This window comes from Arachis hypogaea, chromosome 1 (assembly GCF_003086295.3).
Source record: "Arachis hypogaea cultivar Tifrunner chromosome 1, arahy.Tifrunner.gnm2.J5K5, whole genome shotgun sequence".
Classification (NCBI taxonomy): Eukaryota; Viridiplantae; Streptophyta; class Magnoliopsida; order Fabales; family Fabaceae; genus Arachis; species Arachis hypogaea.
In genome coordinates, this window is record NC_092036.1 from 41,461,860 (window position 1) to 41,481,133 (window position 19,274).

A 19,274-nucleotide genomic window follows, 5' to 3' on the forward strand; every position below is an offset into this window, starting at 1 on the left:
ACACACCATAGATTAAGGGTGTGGAGCTCTGCTGTACCTCAAGTTTCAATGCAATTACTACTATTTCCTATTAAATTTCATTTATTCCTGTTCTAAGATATTCGTTGCACTTCAACTTGATGAATGTGATGATCCATGACACTCATCATCATTCTCACCTATGAACGTGCGTGATTGACAACCACCTCCGTTCTACCTTAGGCCGAGCGCATATCTCTTGGATTCCTTAAGCAGAATCTTCGTGGTATAAGCTAGAATTGATGGCGGCATTCATGGGAATCCAGAAAGTCTAACCTTGTCTGTGGTATTCCAAGTAGGATTCCGGGATTGAATGACTGTGACGAGCTTCAAACTCCTGAAGGTTGGGCGTTAGTGACAAACGCAAAAGAATCAAGGGATTCTACTCCAACCTGATTGAGAACCGACAGATGTTTAGCCGTGCTGTGACAGAGCATTTAGACCTTTTTCACTGAGAGGATGGGATGTAGCCATTGACAACAGTGATGCCCTACATACAGCTTGCCATGGAAAGGAGTAAGAAGTATTAAATGGATGTAGTAGAAAAGCAGAGATTCAGAAGGAACACAGCATCTCCATACACCTATCTGAAATTCCCACCATTGAATTACATGAGTAACTTTATCTTTTCTTTCTATTTATTTATTATTATTATTTGAAAATCCATAATCAATTATAATCCGCCTGACTGAGATTTACAAGGTGACCATAGCTTACTTCATACCAACAATCTCTGTGGGATCGACCCTTACTCACGTAAGGTTTATTACTTGGACGACCCAGTACACTTGTTGGTTAGTTGTGCGAAGTTGTGAATTAAATTTTAGACACCATGATATTGAGCACCAAGTTTTTGGAGCCATTATTAGGGAATTAATTCCATACAACAATAAAGAGTACGAATCACAATTTCATCCACCACCCAGCTCAGTTTGAAGAAGAGAGGGATTGGTTAGAAATTTCTTTGTGTCGAGATGGGGAGGTTGACCCCAGTGTTCTTCTAAGACAGTCACAAAGGCTCGCTCAGCCTCATCCAACATTTCCCACGTATACCGGGACACCCTCACATCTTTTTGCCATTCCAAGGGAAAAGCAGGCTCGTCATTTTCATCCAGAAAGAAGGGCCGAGCTCCTTCAGCAGCTCGAACCTTGAAAAAGTAGTTTTTAGAATCATGGAATGACTCATCAAACATGGAAAAACCCTTCTTTCCTTGGCTAGAGCGAAAGGAGACCCATGCTGCCTTCTTTTTTACCACTCTGGGCTTAGTCAAGACAAACAGATAGAAAAAGAGAGATTGAGAAGCAGGGATACCAAAACCATTGCACAACAATCGAAAAATCTTTATGAAACCACAAGAATTAGGGTGAAATTGAGAGGGGGCGACATTATAGGACCATAACAGGTCGATCTCAAATTTAGTGAAGGGAAGGGTGATACCCAGCTGACCAAAGAAAAAGTCATAAACATAGAAGAAAGGACGATCGTCAACAACCCGAGTAGAGAAGCAGACTCTCTTATCAGAAGAGGGAGGGACAAGTTCATAGTTCTTCTCATCACCAGGATTACTACAGACACTATGGAACTGCCTAAGCTGCGCGCAAAACTCATAATCAACCAGAGAGACACACATAAGAACCGTCGAGTCCACCCAATTAGCCATGCCCTCAGGGACCTGGGAAGGCATCTCTACAACGTTATTTCGGAAAGACATGAGGCCAACTAAAATCCTACAAAAAGAAAAGAAGAGCAGATTACTTTAAAAAACATCTCGGATGAGGGGCAAAACAACTCGACGGACGGACAAACAGAAAAGGAAAACCCCAAGACTCAAGCCAAAAGTCCTGGGCATCCCTTGGAGATAGTAACAAAGCAAGGTTTTTTAGGAAATCTCTACAGCTCACGTCCTGACACTCATCAAAAAGAAAATAAAGTCTCAAAGGATACAAAGGAAGTAAAAACGCAAAGTCGCCACCCTTCTACAGTTCATTGTCAAAAACACCAAAAATGCCAAACAGAAAAACAGCAAAGACACAAACTTTTCCGGAATCAAGCAAAAAATCATCAGCGAAGGCACAAGCAGAAACGACGACAACATAAAGAAAAAGATTCAAGCAACAAGAAAAAAGATTCGCACCATAAACGAAGAAATTCCAGAGCATGCAATAATCGGGCATGATAAAGCAGAAAGACCCAAACTTCCTCTAAACAAAATGCAAACTTCCCACATATAAGGAAACAGAAGAAAGAAAAAACAAACTTGGAAAAAGGTAGAAGAAAACCTCGAAAGCCGAAAGAACAGAAGCCACAAAGCCACCTCTCGAAAGCGGAAAACTGCGGAGGAAAAAACCTAGAAGTCACCCCTCTTCCACAGAAAGCAGTGACAGAACAGATGGAAGAAACTACGAAAGAAACAGAAAATGAGAGAGTAAAGGGAGAAGTTACGAAGAAGGAGTGAAGAAGAGAAATCATTTTTTGATTGAGAAATTCAAAATAAAAGACCAAGCGAAAACGGGGCAATTAATGCCAATTAAATGCAGATATTAAAACCCTCTCGCGTTCCCAAAAAAGCGCTGATATAAAAATGTGCGCTTTTAGAGGAAAACGTTCTACATTCAAAAGCTACTACCAAGGAATCGACAAAATGCTTGAGTTCGGCTTCACCAAAGAAGGACCGAAGTCAAAGACTCGACCTCAAAGAAGTCCGAGCTCAAGCAGGGGCACTGTTCATACCCTGGGTCGAGCTGTCCGACCCAGGATGTTCGACAGACAAAGCGACCGACATCTTCAGGTCAGGACAACTCGACCTCTTCCCAAAGAGCTTGACCACGTCACCAGGAAAGCCCAAAGGAGGGCCCAAATAGAGGAACACGCCCCAAATCCTAAGGCAGCCCAAGCCTACAGAGAGAAGGGCGGTTCCCTTAAAGATAAGATGACCTCACTTGAAGATAAAGATAAGGATAAGATAAGATAACTAACTTATCTTATCCACAGAAGGTCACGTCTCATCATTATAAATACACTAGAGCACCCCGGTAACTCATACTCTGATTCTACTCAATATCTGCTTAATACCCTTGCTAACTTAAGCATCGGAGTCCCTTGCAGGTACCCCTCACCCTCCGGGGACGAAGGATCAGCACCATCACCAAGTCCAACAAGTTGGACACGGCGGCTCTAGCCACCATCATCAAGTCAGACACAACATCTCCGACCAGCACAGACGATCTCGTCTAAGATCGACCTATAGTTTCAGGTAACCCCCGAAACAAAACTCTTCGGGAGCAGCTTACCCAAGCTAACGAGAAGCTCCAGGCTGCCGAGAATAAGGCCTCCACTGCTGAGAAAAAACTGGAGGAGTCCGATGCCACCGTTTCACGACTTGTCGAGCGGGAAATGACTTTGGAGGGTCAAGTCGGCGTGGCTCAAGGGCGGGTGACCGCGCTAGAGAAAGAACGCGACGAGGCTGTTTTGGCGAAGGAGGCTGTCGAGACTGAGCTCGCGGGGTGGAAAACAAAGTAAAAGGAGGTTGTTAAGCAGGGGAAAGGTGCAATATTGGCGACTAAGGAGGCCTTTAAGGCTTAGGTCAAAATTATTGCCCCTGACTTCGACACGTCGGCTATTGGTGTCTTCAAGATGATCAAGGATGGCAAGATTATCGACATGCCCAGGAAATGACTTCTTATGTCTTGTATAATTTTATGAAATCTGTGAGTAGTTTTGCTTAGCTCTTGTGAACAATGGTTTTTTGGGCCGTCTGCCCGGTTTACTGTAGTTAATACTTTCTCGTTTGTCTGGTTGTGTTCTTGCTATATTCACCGTTATTGGTTTGTTGTTCGCACTCGTTCTACCAAACTGATGGTATTCTGGCTAAGCTGGGTTGTGGCTTTTTAATGTAGCCGTTTGCCATCGTGGTAGCTGGAGGCCTCCCGGGGTGATCAGTCCCAGGGCCGCGTATTATTGTGTTGTTCGGCGCGCGTTGTGAGGGATTCATTTGCGCAATGGGTTGTCCAAGAAAAGTAAACAAAAGAAACAAAACTTTCGAAAAGTATATTTTAGTCGGTAATTGCACAAAAGGTTTGTAAGCCATATTAAAAAGTACAATCTCATGAATTAACTACTTAGCTTGTTTGGTCGCTAAATCGCCGCACGCATGCTACGAGTAAAACCTTCTCAAGTTGCTCACGTTCCACGTTCTTGGGATTTCTTTGCCATCGAGCCTTCCCAACTTGAAGGTGCCTTTGCCAATCACCTCTTTGACTCTGTAGGGACCTTCCCAGTTTTCCATCAGTTTGCCCTCTCCCGGGGTCGGTAAGCCGATGTCGTTACGCCTTAGGACGAGGTCGTTTGGTTCAAACTCTCTTTTGAGTACTTTGGTGTTGTAGCGCAGGGCCATTCTTTGCTTCAGCGCTGTTTTCGTCAGGTGGGCCATCTCTCTGGCTTCGTCTATTCCTTCTCCACGGCTTTCCCCACTCCCTTCAAAAGTAGTCGTGGGCTCGGTTCTCCGATTTCCACAGGTATTACCGCGTCTAGCGCATATGTTAGTCGGAAGGGGGTTTCCTCGGTGGATGACTGCTCGGTTGTATGGTAGGACCAGAGGAGCGAGGTGAGCTCGTCAGCCCAAGCACCTTTTTTATCATCTAGCCGCTTCTTAAGTCCTAACAGGATGATCTTGTTTGTGGACTCAGCCTGTCCGTTTGTTTGGGGGTGTTCCACTGAGGAGAACTTCTGTCTTATACCCAGGCTGGTGAGGAACTCCGTGAACTTCTTGTCCGAGATAACGACCTTCGGGATGCCGAACCGTGTTATCGCTTGCCTCCACATGAACTTCCTGCAATTGGATAAGGATATGCTGGCCAGCGGCTCGGCCTCTATCCATTTGGTGTAGTAGTCAATGGCGACTATGAGGTACTTGACTTGTCAAGGGCCAACCGGGAAGGGCTCCAAGAGGTCGACTCCCCATTGTGAGAATGGCCGGGAAGACATTAACAAGCTTAGCTCGGAGGCCGGTGCTTTGTGAAAATTGGCGTTCTCTTGACACTTGACGCACTTTCTAACGAATTCTTTAGAGTCTGCCATCATTGATGGCCAATAGTATCCAGCTCGGATTAATTTTCTTGCTAGGGCTTTGCCCCCTATGTGATGGCTGCAACACCCTTCATGGACTTCCCTGAGGACGTAGTCCGTTTGGTCGGGGTGTAGGCATTTCAATAGGGGCTGGTTGAGTCTTCTTCTGAACAGATGACCCTGGATGATCGCGTACTTGGCTGCTTCCCTTCTCAGTTTCTTAGCATCTTTTTCGTTGTCGGGGAGTTTGCCGTTTTCTAAGAAGCTAGTGATGGGGGTCTAACCATGAGGGGCTTAGCCTTGACAGGTGCAGAGTGACTGTCGGCTCCCTCATCATACCTTGGATGAGATATCAGTTGCATTCTCCCGGTTTTGTGCTAGCCAGTTTTGATAGGAGATCTGCCCGTGTGTTCATTTCTCTTGGAACGTGGTGGATCGTGACCTCCTCAAACTTCTGGCTCAAATCCTTGGCTTTCTCCAAGTACTTTTGTAGTAGCGAGTCTCTGGCTTGGTAGCTCCCGTTTACTTGGGAGGTGATGACTTGTGAATCGCTGCATATTTCCAACCTTGTCGCTCCAACTTTCATTGCTAGGGCTAAGCCCCCAATGAGGGCTTCGTATTCTGCTTGGTTGTTTGAGACGGGGAATTCGAACTTGATCGACTACTTGTATATGACCCCGGCTGGGCTTTCAGGATGATCCCGGCGCCCCCGAACGTCTGATTGGAGGCTCCGTCCACGTGGAGCCTCCACCGTGTGCCCGTCTCTTTGGTAGGATCTCCTGTCACTTCTACCAGGAAGTCTACCATCGCTTGCCGGGGTTCGTACCGTATGTCATATTGGGAGAGTTCAATGGACCAAGTCATCATCCTTCTCGCCAAATCGGGTTTCTGGATTACTTGTCGGATTCTTTGGTCCGTCCTTACGACAATCTGGTGACCTTGGAAGTATTGTTTTAACCTCCGCGAAGAGGTCAAGAGTGCCAGAGCTATCTTTTCCAGTTTGCTGTACCTTAGTTCCGCCCCTTGTAGGGCTCTGCTTACGAGATAGACTGGCTGTTGAGCCCTTCCTTCTTCTCGTATCAAAACCGTGGCCAGGGCTTCTCTTGTTATGGCGAGGTATAGGTATAACGGCTCCCTGGCTTTTGGCTTCCCGAGCACAGGGGGTGTTGCTATGATTTCCTTGAAGTGTCTAAAAGCTTCCTCGCACGCGGGCGTCCATTCAAATGCTATCCCTTTCCTCACGAGGTTAAAGAAGGGTAGGGCTTTTGTTGCCGAAGCTCCGAGAAAACGGGATAACGAGGTGAGTCGACCTGCCAATCTCTGGACGTCCTTGACACAACCCGGACTCTTCATTTGGAGTATCGCTTGGCATTTCTCAGGGTTGGCTTCTACCCCCCTTTGGGTTATCATGAATCCTAGGAACTTTCCAGCTTCCATGGCGAAGGCACATTTGAGGGGATTGAGCCTCATACCGTGTTGTCGGAGAGACGCGAGTACATTTGCCAGGTCATTCAGGAGGTCGTCGGGACACCCAGTCTTCGCGAGGATGTCGTCTACATAGACTTCCACTGTCTTGCCTGTGAGGTCGCGAAATATTTTGTTCATCAGCCTTTGGTATGTTGCCCCTGCGTTTTTTAGGCCGAACGGCATCACCTTGTAACAGAAGGTTCCCCCAGGCGTTATAAATGCTGTCTTGTCCTCGTCGGGTCGGTGCATCGGTATCTGATTATAGCCGAAGTAGGCATCCATGAAGCTCAGATACCGGTAGCCCGCCGCCGCATCGATGAGTGCGTCTATGTTGGGGAGAGGAAAACAATCTTTAGGGCATGCCTTGTTGAGGTCGGAGTAGTCTACGCACATTCTCCATTTACCGCTGTGCTTTTTTACCAAAACTACATTCGAAAGCCAAGTCGAGTAGTCTAGTTCCCGTATGAAACCTGCTTCTAGGAGGCTGGCCGTCTGCTTGGCCACCTCCTCCGCCCTCTCCCGCGATATCTTTCTCCTCCGCTGGGCTACCGGGCGGGCTTCCGATTTGACGGCTAGGTGGTATGACATGACTTCGGGGTCTATGCCCAGCATGTCGGCCGGTGTCCAGGCAAACAAATCCCCATTGGCCCTGATCATTTCTACCAGAGGCTTCTTCAATTCATGTGGAAGGTTTCTATTGACAAACGTGAACTTTTCCTCCGTGTCACTGACCCTGAACCTTTTTAGGTCCCCCTCTAGTTCCGGTCTGGGCTTGTCGTCAACCCTGGCATCTAGGTCAGCCAGGAACACCCCCTATGCCTCTTTAGATTTCTTCCTTAGGGAGAAGCTGGCGTTGTCGCAAGAGACCACCGTTTCTAGATCTCCCCTTATGGACCCTATAGATCCATCGTCGGTAACAAACTTCATGACTAGTAGCTTTGTGTTGATTATCGCTTCAACATCGTTAATCATCTTCTTCCCCAAGATGATGTTGTAGGCCGTGGAATCTCGAAGAACCACAAACTCAGCCATTGCCGATCTTCGGCCTTGAGCCTGTCCCACGGAAATCAGCAAGGATATCACTCCATCTGGCTTGATGAAGTGGTCGCCTAACCCGATGACCCCGTGCTGGTGAGTCGATAGGTCGGCATCCCTTAACCCCAGTGCGTCGAACACGTTGCGGAACATAATGTTCGAGTCTGCCCCCGTGTCGACAAGGATTCGTTTGACGAGGCCGGTTCCCACTCTGGCCGTGATGACCATGGGTGGGTTTTCAGGGGCCTCATCGAACCATTGGTCTTCTGGACCGAAAGAGATAGATGGGGGATTCTTAGAGCTTCGCACCAGCGAGGAGGAGACCGCCAGGACCTTGGCGTCTTTCTTGTGCGCCGATTTTGACCTTGGCACGGTGTTTTTGGCGGTTACTACGTTTATCACGGTGAGACCGTGGTCTTTGTCTTCTGGCTCTTGTCGCTGCTTTGCCGACCGGGTCTTGCCTTCCTCGTCTTGGTCGCTGGTGCGCGAAATTGTGAACAATACTTTTCACAACTCTCATAATCCCCGGTCATGAACCCCAAAAACTTGGTGTTCAATACCATGGCATTACACAACTTCGCATAACTAACCAGCAAGTGCACTGGGTCGTCCAAGTAATAAACCTTACGCGAGTAAGGGTCGATCCCACGGAGATTGTTAGTATGAAGCAAGCTATGGTCATCTTGTAAATCTTAGTCAGGCAAACTCAAATGGATATGGTGATGAACGCATAAAAACATAAAGATAGAGATAGAGATACTTATGTAATTCATTGGTAGGAACTTCAGACAAGCGTATGAAGATGCCTTCCCTTCCGTCTCTCTGCTTTCCTACTGTCTTCATCCAATCCTTCTTACTCCTTTCCATGGCAAGCTTATGTAGGGTTTCACCGTTGTGAGTGGCTACCTCCCATCCTCTCAGTGAAAACGTTCCTATGCTCTGTCACAGCATGGCTAATCATCTGTCGGTTCTCGGTCAGGCCGGAATAGAATCCAGCGATTCTTTTGCGTCTGTCACTAACGCCCCGCCTGCTAGGAGTTTGAAGCACGTCACAGTCATTCAATCATTGAATCCTACTCAGAATACCACAGACAAGGTTAGACCTTCCGGATTCTCTTGAATGCCGCCATCAGTTCTAGCCTATACCACGAAGACTCTGATCTCACGGAATGGTTGGCTCGGTTGTCAGGCGAGCACTCGGTTGTCAGGCGATCAACCATGCATCGTGCAATCAGGAATCCACGAGATATTCACCCAATCGAAGGTAGAACGGAGGTGGTTGCCAGTCACACGTTCATAGGTGAGAATGATGATGAGTGTCACGGATCATCACATTCATCAAGTTGAAGAACAAGTGATATCTTAGAACAAGAACAAGCGGAATTGAATGGAAGAACAATAGTAATTGCATTAATACTCGAGGTACAGCAGAGCTCCACACCTTAATCTATGGTGTGTAGAAACTCCACCGTTGAAAATACATAAGTATAAGGTCTAGGCATGGCCGTGAGGCCAGCCTCCCAATGATCTAAGAACTAGGTGTCCAAGGATGATCTAGAGATCTAGAGTGATCAAAAGATGAAAATACAATAGTAAAAGGTCCTACTTATAGAAAACTAGTAGCCTAGGGTGTACAGAGATGAGTAAATGACATAAAAATCCACTTCCGGGCCCACTTGGTGTGTGCTTGGGCTGAGCAATGAAGCATTTTCGTGTAGAGACTCTTCTTGGAGTTAAACGCCAGCTTTAGTGCCAGTTTGGGCGTTTAACTCCCATTTGGGTGCCAGTTCCAGCGTTTAACGCTGGAATTTCTGAGGGTGACTTCGAACGCCGGTTTGGGCCATCAAATCTTGGGCAAAGTATAGACTATCATATATTGCTGGAAAGCCCAGGATGTCTACTTTCCAACGCCGTTGAGAGCGCGCCAATTGGGCTTCTGTAGCTCCAGAAAATCCACTTCGAGTGCAGGGAGGTCAGAATCCAACAGCATCTGCAGTCCTTTTTAGTCTCTGAATCAGATTTTTGCTCAGGTCCCTCAATTTCAGCCAGAAAATACCTGAAATCACAGAAAAACACACAAACTCATAGTAAAGTCCAGAAAAGTGAATTTTAACTAAAAACTAATAAAAATATACTAAAAACTAACTATATCATACCAAAAACATACTAAAAGCAATGCCAAAAAGCGTACAAATTATCCGCTCATCAGTCGCGATATCGCCTCCTCGGCTCCCTTATAAAATGGGAGAATTCTGTTAGTTTACCATCCCTTATCGCTTGTTCTAGTGCATCCTTCAGGTCAAAGCAGTCCTGTGTTTGGTGCCCATAGCCCTTGTGGTAGTCACAGTAAAGGTTCTTGTTTCCCCCCGTACGGTCCTTGAGTGGTTGGGGCTTCGACAGGATTCCTTTCTCGGCTATTTGCTGATAAACTTCCATGATGGGAAGAGTGAGTGGAGTGTAGTTGGTGAATTTTCCGATCTAGGGAAATGGTCTGGGTTCCTTGCTCGGCGCTCCCTCCCTGGCTTGCTCTTTCTGTCTTTCTCTGTTACCTTGTTGCCTAGGTTGATTGTAGCCGGAGTGTCGTTTATTGGCAGCCATGACCTGGCTGACTTCCTCGTCATTTATGTATTCCTTAGCTACCGTTTGGATCTCGTGCATCGTCCAAACCGGTTTCGTGGTGAGGTGTTTTCGGAAGTCCTCGTTGAGGAGGCCGTTCGTTAGATAGAGGTTGGCCACCGAGTCGGTTAAGCCGTCAATTTCCAAGCATTCATCGTTGAACCTGTCCAGGTATTTTCTGGTCGGCTCCCCAGGCCTTTGGGTTATCCCAAGCAGGTTGATTCGTGTTGTGAATTGAGCTAAGAAGGCACGACTGATGTCCGAAAACCCATAGATGGATCCCTGCAGGAGGCCATTAAACCATCTCATCGCAGGTCCTGCCAGGGTCACCGGGAAGGCTCGGCACCTCACCTCGTCTTCTACTCCCTCCAGATTCATTCTAGCCTCGAAGGCCGTGAGGTGTTCCAGAGGGTCTTGGGTTCCATCGTACCTCATGTCTGTTGGTTTGTCGAAGTGCTTCGGCAACCGGACCTCGAGGATGGATCGATGGAACGGGGTGGCGCCCATTATCACGGGTCGCGGTGTCCTCACAGGCCTCCCTTCTCCGTCTTCGCGATCTCGTCCCGTGAGGTGCGTTTCCTTGCCTCGGGAGTAGATGATTGTGTCGTTTCGTCTTCTCGGGATAGGCGAATCTTCTCGGGTGCTTTTCGCTTCCGTTCTGGAAGCAGAGGCGTGTCGGGGGCGACTCCGGTGGGAATCTCTCTCTCGGCTTTCAGGAGATGGGGAGTAGCTAGGATCGGTGGTTCGTCGATCATGCTCCTGATCGGCTAGTTGTCGTTCCAGGTTCTGGACCCTATGGCGTAGCTCCTGCATTATTCTGGCGCTGTCACCGCCAGTTCCTCCGAAGGGTCGCGTCCTTGTGCGTGTTTCGGTGCGTTGTCGGGGGGACCTTCGTCGCCCTCCCGGTGAGGCGACAGAGGCTGCCCCCTCTGCGCCGGCTGCTCGGCCTTCGTCTCCAATGCCCCGCACGACGTCCATTTAGGCGTCCCTACAGACGGCGCCAATGTTCGGTTGGTTGGTTACCGGACAGTTCGGGTGGATATTTGAGGTGGCAGGAACGCTTCGTCCGGAGCGATTATACTGGGGTCGGATCTGCCGGGTAGCCGAACTCTCATTGTGAAAGGAGGGGGTGTCACCTGCAAAGACACTCCGACGCTCTAGTCAGTTAGTGTGCAGGCGAGAAATAGGTTAGGTAGAATGTGTGACGTACCTTGGGGTAGGGCTGGACCCCCCATATATACTGTGTCAGGGGTGGGCCCCACAAGGGCAGAGCCCACCTTCCTCGAAGTTTCCTTAGACAGCTGTGATAAGGAGCTGCCCGGGAAGTGTGTTCGGGTCGGACTTCATGTGCTTTTTGCCCGACCGTCCGGGTCGGGGGGTCTATGGGTCGGGTTGGCCTATATTGCTTTGGGCCAGGCCATAACAATATATATATATATATATATATATATATAATTTTAGATGGAAGAGACTCTGAAAAAAAAAATAATAGGATTTAAGTGTGAGACATTATTAATAAGAAAAAGGATAAAAATTATGTTAAAAAAAAATTTAAAAAATAACGGTAAGATTAAAGTGTAATAAATAATTTATTTGTTTTTTTTAAGATAATACTATATTTGATTTTTTTTTATATATATGTAAGAAAATTGAAATTCATATATAGTTCTGAATAAACAGTGAAATCAACTGTTAATTTTCCTCTTAATGTTTTTGGAGTAGTTCTTAAAAAAAACACCCTAATCGTATTCGAGGTTTAGATACGAAGATTTTCCAGTAGTTGTTTTTTAAGAATAACATTACAAAAATTAATCAGATAAATTTAGGTTAAAATGAGGCTGGTACATCATCTATTTATAATCCAAATATGCAAGAAAAGTTGGATACCATCAAATCACAATTAGAAGCGCTAACTTTTTATATTATTTCTAAGAAAAAAGGTAAAATGTTGGTACAATCAGCAGCATTATTTCTTAATCAACAAATTTCACATATCCAAACACAATTTATGTTCTTACGATTTTAAATTTATTTGTCTTTATTTATTTTTGTTGCTACTGCTATTGAAAATCTGAACTTTATTTTTATGTTCCAAAAGGGGAATAAGATATTAGAGTATAAATGCCATTCATATTAGAGTATATTATTTGTGCCTTGCTTATAAAATTAGTGAGAAAAGATACAAAGAAGCGGGCTGCTCAAAAAAGTATAAATGCCATTCTTATTTTTTATTTTTTATTTTTTTAGTGATTAATTGTAATGAAATTTTTTAAGATTTAAGACTATGTTAACCTAATTTAGTTTAAACAAAATTACACTAATTTCTTATTCTAGTTCAGACAAATTGGATGCTTTTTTGTCTTTTTTTGGTTTATTTAACTTTTATTTCACAGACGCATATATTTACTCTGTCGAATTCTTGTTATGAGTGAAAATCATGCATAAAATGTTAGTTAAAACTAAGGAGAAGTGCTCCTTTACGCATGTATTCCTTGATTTGTAATGTTGTTGGTGTGATGTTTATGTATGTTAGGGAAGTTAGTGTTACATTTAAAATACAAGGATATTGTGTGAAACATTTCCTAAGCTCAGGAATGTTGATGTAATTTATCAATTTAGCGAATCCCCAACATTTGAAGAACAACAAGAAGGGAATTTCTCATGAGAATGCAATGTAATATAGGCTTCTATGAGAATTGGTCTGTTTAAACCTTATAGCTATGTTATTATCTCTATTATATCTGCAAGTTTCTTATTTGGAAGTTGATTTCATTACATCTCTAGAATGATATTACAAACTTTTTATCATGAACATATTTATGAAGAAGGAGCATAATTCTATAAAATCTTATTTGCTCAAAAATTATATTTTTGTTGTAAGGATTGAATTAATAAAGCGTGATTCCATCGTCAAAAGAATTGGAGAGTAGATCTTCTAGAGCAAGCAATAAGGAAGCATAATCTTGCATGATAAAGATTTTATGAATTAAGGGCCATATGTTAAGACGTGTTATTGAAAAATTATGTTATCTTTGATATTTTATTTTAGAATTATAACTTTTGATTTTCAGTGATTATGTATGAATTAAAAATGATGTTCTGATATTTGGTTTATAGTGATGACTTTTGGTTATTATGATATATTAAAGTTTGAGTTCTGAAAATACTACTTCAAATAGAAAAAGATTATTTTAATGCAGTGAAAATGGTGGCTTCAGTAATCATTTTAAGAGGTAAAAAATGGCATTTTCAATCCCATTTTAAAAGTATAAAATTATCATAAAAATCAGTTAAAAACAACATCTAAATCTGTCTTTTTTATTGAGGAAAAAAACTAAGTTTTCGTTATTCAGTTTTAAAATGGCGGTTAGAAACCACCTTTTTACACAAAAAACGGTGTTATATTCTGATAAAAACAGCGGTTAAAATTACCATTTTAAACAATCCAAAATCGTCGTTATATGTGGTTAAAATGGCATTTCAAATTGCCATTTTAAACATAATAAAAACCGATGTATTATCTTGGGTAATTATGAAAAACTGCCGTAATAATCAAAATGGTGCTCAGGATAATAGTAGTGTTTCTGAGAAACGTCATTCTTGGTAATAATGACAATTCTAACCACTGTAATAACTCTAAAAATACTATTTTAACCAAATTTTTTTTTTGTAGTAGTGGGTGGTATGAATATCATTATGATGTTAAAAGTGATTATGGTGGTGATGAAAGAGGGCTAAGAAGATTTAGGGTTTGGAAGAAAGTCTGTGGTGGTTTTGAGTTTTTGAAAACCGTGGGGCATTGGGGAATTGGGAGATTTTGAAAAAAAATGAAATCGAGTCAATAAGAATTTAACTTTAGGATATTTTCAAACAGAATATATTTTTCGTGGGTATAGTATAACACCCTACAACACAGAGTCTTATGCTTAAATCATAAAGTTGAGGTGGCAAGGTATTACGACCTCTAAAAGTAAAATATATATATAATAATAATAATGAAAAAGAGATAGTATGCTAGGAGCCTTGAAAAATAGGTAAAACAAAATTGCAAAAATAAAAAAGCGCAACCCTCAGAAAATGTGGTTACTTGCGTGAGAAGAAAACTAAAGCTCAACAACAAATATATACAGATGACACGAGTAGAGGGTCAATAATACAAAATAACAAGTTCCTAACTCAACCTGCGAAGCCAAGGCTGGCCGGAGAACATATACGTACATATATATACATAATAATAACCCAAAAGAACATGTTCAAAACTCTAGTTCTCCATAAAACCTATAAGAGGTACATAAAAAAAGTATTTTTACATACAAGAGGAGAAACTATACATATATATACATCAAAGTAACAAAATGGGATCCCAAAGTAAACCACTTCATTACAGAAACTTTAGACGCCTACCGAGGTGCCGCTCAACCTACATCTGAAAACAACAATCCGGTTCTCAGCATGGTAAAGGTGCCATGCACATAATATATAAGGTCTTGGGAATGCCAGAGACAATCCTAGAACGCCGACTCTCAAATTATAAAGCTTAAATTACTAAACAAAAATCAGAAAAAGGGTGGTCTTCTAGGGAATTCTAAACCTAGCTTAAACTTTAACCTTAACTCTAACCTGTTCATCTTTCCTCCGTACCTATATCTCCGATGATTCGCATAGACAAAACAAACAGACAAGGAAAGCACAGGTAGAAAGCAAGTAGTTCAAGTAACAATTACAACAATTAGCATAATATAATCAATTAGGCATCCCCAATTAAGTCATAGCAAACAAAGCACACATATGCATATGATGAATGTCCATCCTACTGGCCGTGAGCTCACGTGTCGGTTACTTTGTCAGAGCCCGACACATCTGGTAGCTAATCCAGACATTGGTCTCTAGGTTGGGCATCTCCAAGAGGATCTTAAAAGAAGGAGAGTGTCTTTCCACCTTCTCCTGGAGGTTTCATGAAGGAGAGTGTTTTTCCACATCGAAGAAGTGTGTCTTTCCACCTTGCAACCAGAGAAGAATGTGGGGGAAACAATACGAAGGAGAGTGCCTTTTTACCTTCCCCACATCTGCATCACGACAAGAGAGGGAACTTCCGTCCTCAACTTGCCATATCGACCATTTCGACCACACACAGTCATTCCCAAATCTCATCATTTATAACCAGCATTTCCTTACATTCGTTCTATATAGCCATAGCAACATGTATTCATTTAGCTTTCACATCATTCTCTTATAATTCATCACGTTTAGCCTTTTCGGGTCCCGACCAAACCATTTATCAAACTCTTCTCAACCTTTTTAGTATCGAATAATTTAAAAATCAACCTAATTCTAACATTAAATCAATCACATAACACGAAGATTAATCTTTGACTTTTCGGACCCATGACTATCACTAAGACATCCTGGACACTCTATTTTCTTTTCTGTTTTTAATATAACAAATGAACTCGGAATTGGGCAAACTTTATGTGCAGATGTTCAAATCAGAATAAGCTTTCTAACAAACAAAAAATCATAATTTTTTGATTTAACTAGCTTCAAGAACAGAGGAAAAATGCTGACTGCTCTGCAGTGCTTAGAAACCAGAAAATAACAGCAGGATACGATATCTAAAATTCCATATAAAATTCAAATTAAATCCAATAGCCTTCAAAATTAATATGGTTCAATTTAACATATCCAGGTTTATTTTCCAATTGGCTTCAAGTCAAAACCATTTTTAATGAAGGAGTTATGTAACTTGGAATTTGAGTAACTTTCTGCAGAATTCTGTTTTAAAAGCCAATGAACACGACCTCTTCCAAGTCCCATAACTCACTCATTAAAACATGGACAGCCCTAAAATTTAAATAAAATCTGATAAACATAACTAATTTTCACCTCCAATTGGTTGAACCTAAATATCCCTCCATAATCAGAAGTTATAAACTCTCAAAGTTGCTGATATAAGAAAACAGAATCTGGCTTTTATTGCATAACGCATCGTATTTCAAAAATTCATATTTTTAAAACCACAAGTTCAACCATTATGAAACTTTACAAAGTTAAAATAATAGGACTAAAGCTTTATTTAAAATTGGTTCTATTTCAAAATTCATTTTGAAACATTCGCAGCAGAGCCAACAAGTTACTGCTGTTCTAAAAATTCTGCAGTAAAATCAAATTCCACGACTACAATTTGAAATTTTAACATAAATCATATATTTAACGAAAAGATCTCAAATTCTCCAGTTCAGTTTCAAATATTCCGAAGTTTAACCAGGACTTAGTTCCACACAACTCCGATCATCATAGAATTAGTTACAACATATGCAATACCACCACAACACAACTCTACATCCTTCCATCATCCATCATACCTCAATTCTAAATAATTCTCATGCATAATTCCACAACTATATCATGAAGACCTTCAACAATTCATCATCTATACACATTAATTAATATCATTTTATCAACCATCATTAAATCTTCATTTAACATTCAAATTTCCATTCTCAATATTAAATAACAAATCCATACTCAAATTGGTTCATAGTTATCAACAAGGCACTAAGCAATTTACACCCTCATACATTCATTCTTATCCTATGGTCATCTAGCCTAAGTTTTCATAGATTATATATTAAATACGCGAAACTTAAACTATACCTTGGCCGATTTCCGTGTATTTATCCAAGGCACCCCACACGGCAAAGTTGTAAGCCTCAACCACCAAAAATTCAGCAATTAGAACTATTACCGAACTTCCAATTAAGCTTCCAACATCTCCAATTACCTCATATCACATATTTACATGCACCAAACATAGTTATCACAACATATTCCCAAAATTCAATACCCAAAATACCAAATTAATGAATCAACTAGAGTTCTATGATTCTCACCTTAGCAACGGAAAATTAGGACAAGACCCGGCAAGTCCACCAAGTTAATTTGATCCTAAACACCGAAATTGAACAATTTTCAACATAATTTCTCATCGATTTTCAAAACTGAAATAGACGAAATTGGGGAAGAAAACGTTGTTTCTTTACCTTAAAATGTATCTGGCTTTGTAGAGCACGACGCCGCGGTTGCATGACCACAAACGAATCGTCAATCGGAGTTCCAGATCAAAAGTTATTGCAATTTAATTAGCAAGTGGGGGTTTGGTGTTTTGGAATTGTTCTTCCTTCTCCCATGGCTGCTTTCTGCATTTTACAGCATGCAAAATGAAGAGAGAGGGATCTAATGAGGCAATTCCAATGGCGTTAGTGGACGTTCAAAAAATATATGCATATGTCTATAGTGGACGTTCAATTTGGATCACAAACAACCTTCACCTTTGACCTTGTAAACACAACGTCCAAAACTGGCGTGCTACTAACGTGAGCCAAACGTCGGTTCAAAATTTTACAAAATAATTCCGTTTCAAGTATAGTTCCAAGCCAACAAATGACCCGAATCAAAGTTTAATTTGTTTGTCATGAGTTCAAACAAAAAAAAAATCGAAAGTATTCAAACCTCGGGTTGTCTCTCAAAGGAATTGCAGTGAGGTATTGATGCCAGGGTGGTGCACGAAATCACAATCACACTTTTATAATTCCGCACAACTAACCAACAAGTGCACTGGGTCGTCCAAGTAATACCTTACGTGAGTAAGGGTCGATCCCACGGAGATTGTCGGTTTGAAGCAAGCTATGGTTATCTTGTAACTCTTAGTCAGGATATCAATAATTCTCAGATTTAATTGTAAAAAGTAAAAGAACATGAAATAAATACTTGTTTTGCAGTAATGGAAAATAGGTTGAGGTTTTGGAGATGCTCTATCTTCTGAATCTCTGCTTTCCTACTATCTTCTTCTTCAAGCACGCAAGGCTCCTTCCATGGCAAGCTGTATGTTGGGTTTCATCGTTGTCAATGGCTACCTCCCATCCTCTCAATGAAAATGTTCAACGCGCTCTGTCACAGCACGGCTAATCATTTGTCGGTTCTCGATCATGCTGGAATAGGATCCATTGATCTTTTTGCGTCTGTCACTATGCCCAACACTCGTGAGTTTAAAGCTCGTCACAACCATTCAATCCCTGAATCCTACTCGAAATACCACAGACAAGGTTTAGACTTTCCGAATTCTCAAGAATGGCCGCCAATGGATTCTAGCTTATACCACGAAGATTCTGATTAGGGAATCTAAGAGATACACACTTAATCGAAGGTAGAACAGAGGTGGTTGTCAGGCACACGTTCATAGGTGAGAATGATGATGAATGTCACGGATCATCACATTCATCAGGTTGAAGAACAAGTGGTATCTTAGAATAGAAGCAAGCGTGATTGAATGAAAACAGTAGTAATTGCATTAATCCATCAAGACACAGCAGAGCTCCTCACCCCCAACCATGGGGTTTAGAGACTCACGCTGTAGAAGATACAATGTGAAACGTGTAATGTGTCATGAGGTACAGATACAACAGCAAAAAGTCCTATTTATAGTGAACTAGTGACCTAGGGTTTACAAGAATGAGTAAATGATGTAAAAATCCACTTCCGGGGTCCACTTGGTATGTGCTTGGGCTGAGCATTGAAACTTTCATGTGTAGAGACTTTTTCTGGAGTTAAACGCCAGCTTTTGTGCCAGTTCCGGTGTTAAACGCCGGGAATTCTGAAGCTGATTTGGAACGCCGGTTTGGGCCATCAAATCTCGGGCAAAGTATGGACTATTATATATTGCTGGAAAGTCCTGGATGTCTACTTTCCAACGCAATTAAGAGCACGCCAATTGGGCTTCTGTAGCTCCATAAAATCCACTTCGAATTCAGGGAGGTCAGAATTCAACAGCATTTGCAGTCATTTTTTAGCCTCTGAATCAGATTTTTGCTCAGGTCCCTCAATTTCAGCCAGAAAATACCTGAAATTACAGAAAAATACACAAACTCATAGTAAAGTCCAGAAAAGTTAATTTTAAATAAAAACTAATAAAAATATAATAAAAACTAACTAAAACATACTGAAAACAATGCCAAAAAGCGTATAAATTATCCGCTTATCACAAGGCATCTTGGCCAGTTTCACTGACCTTTTCTTT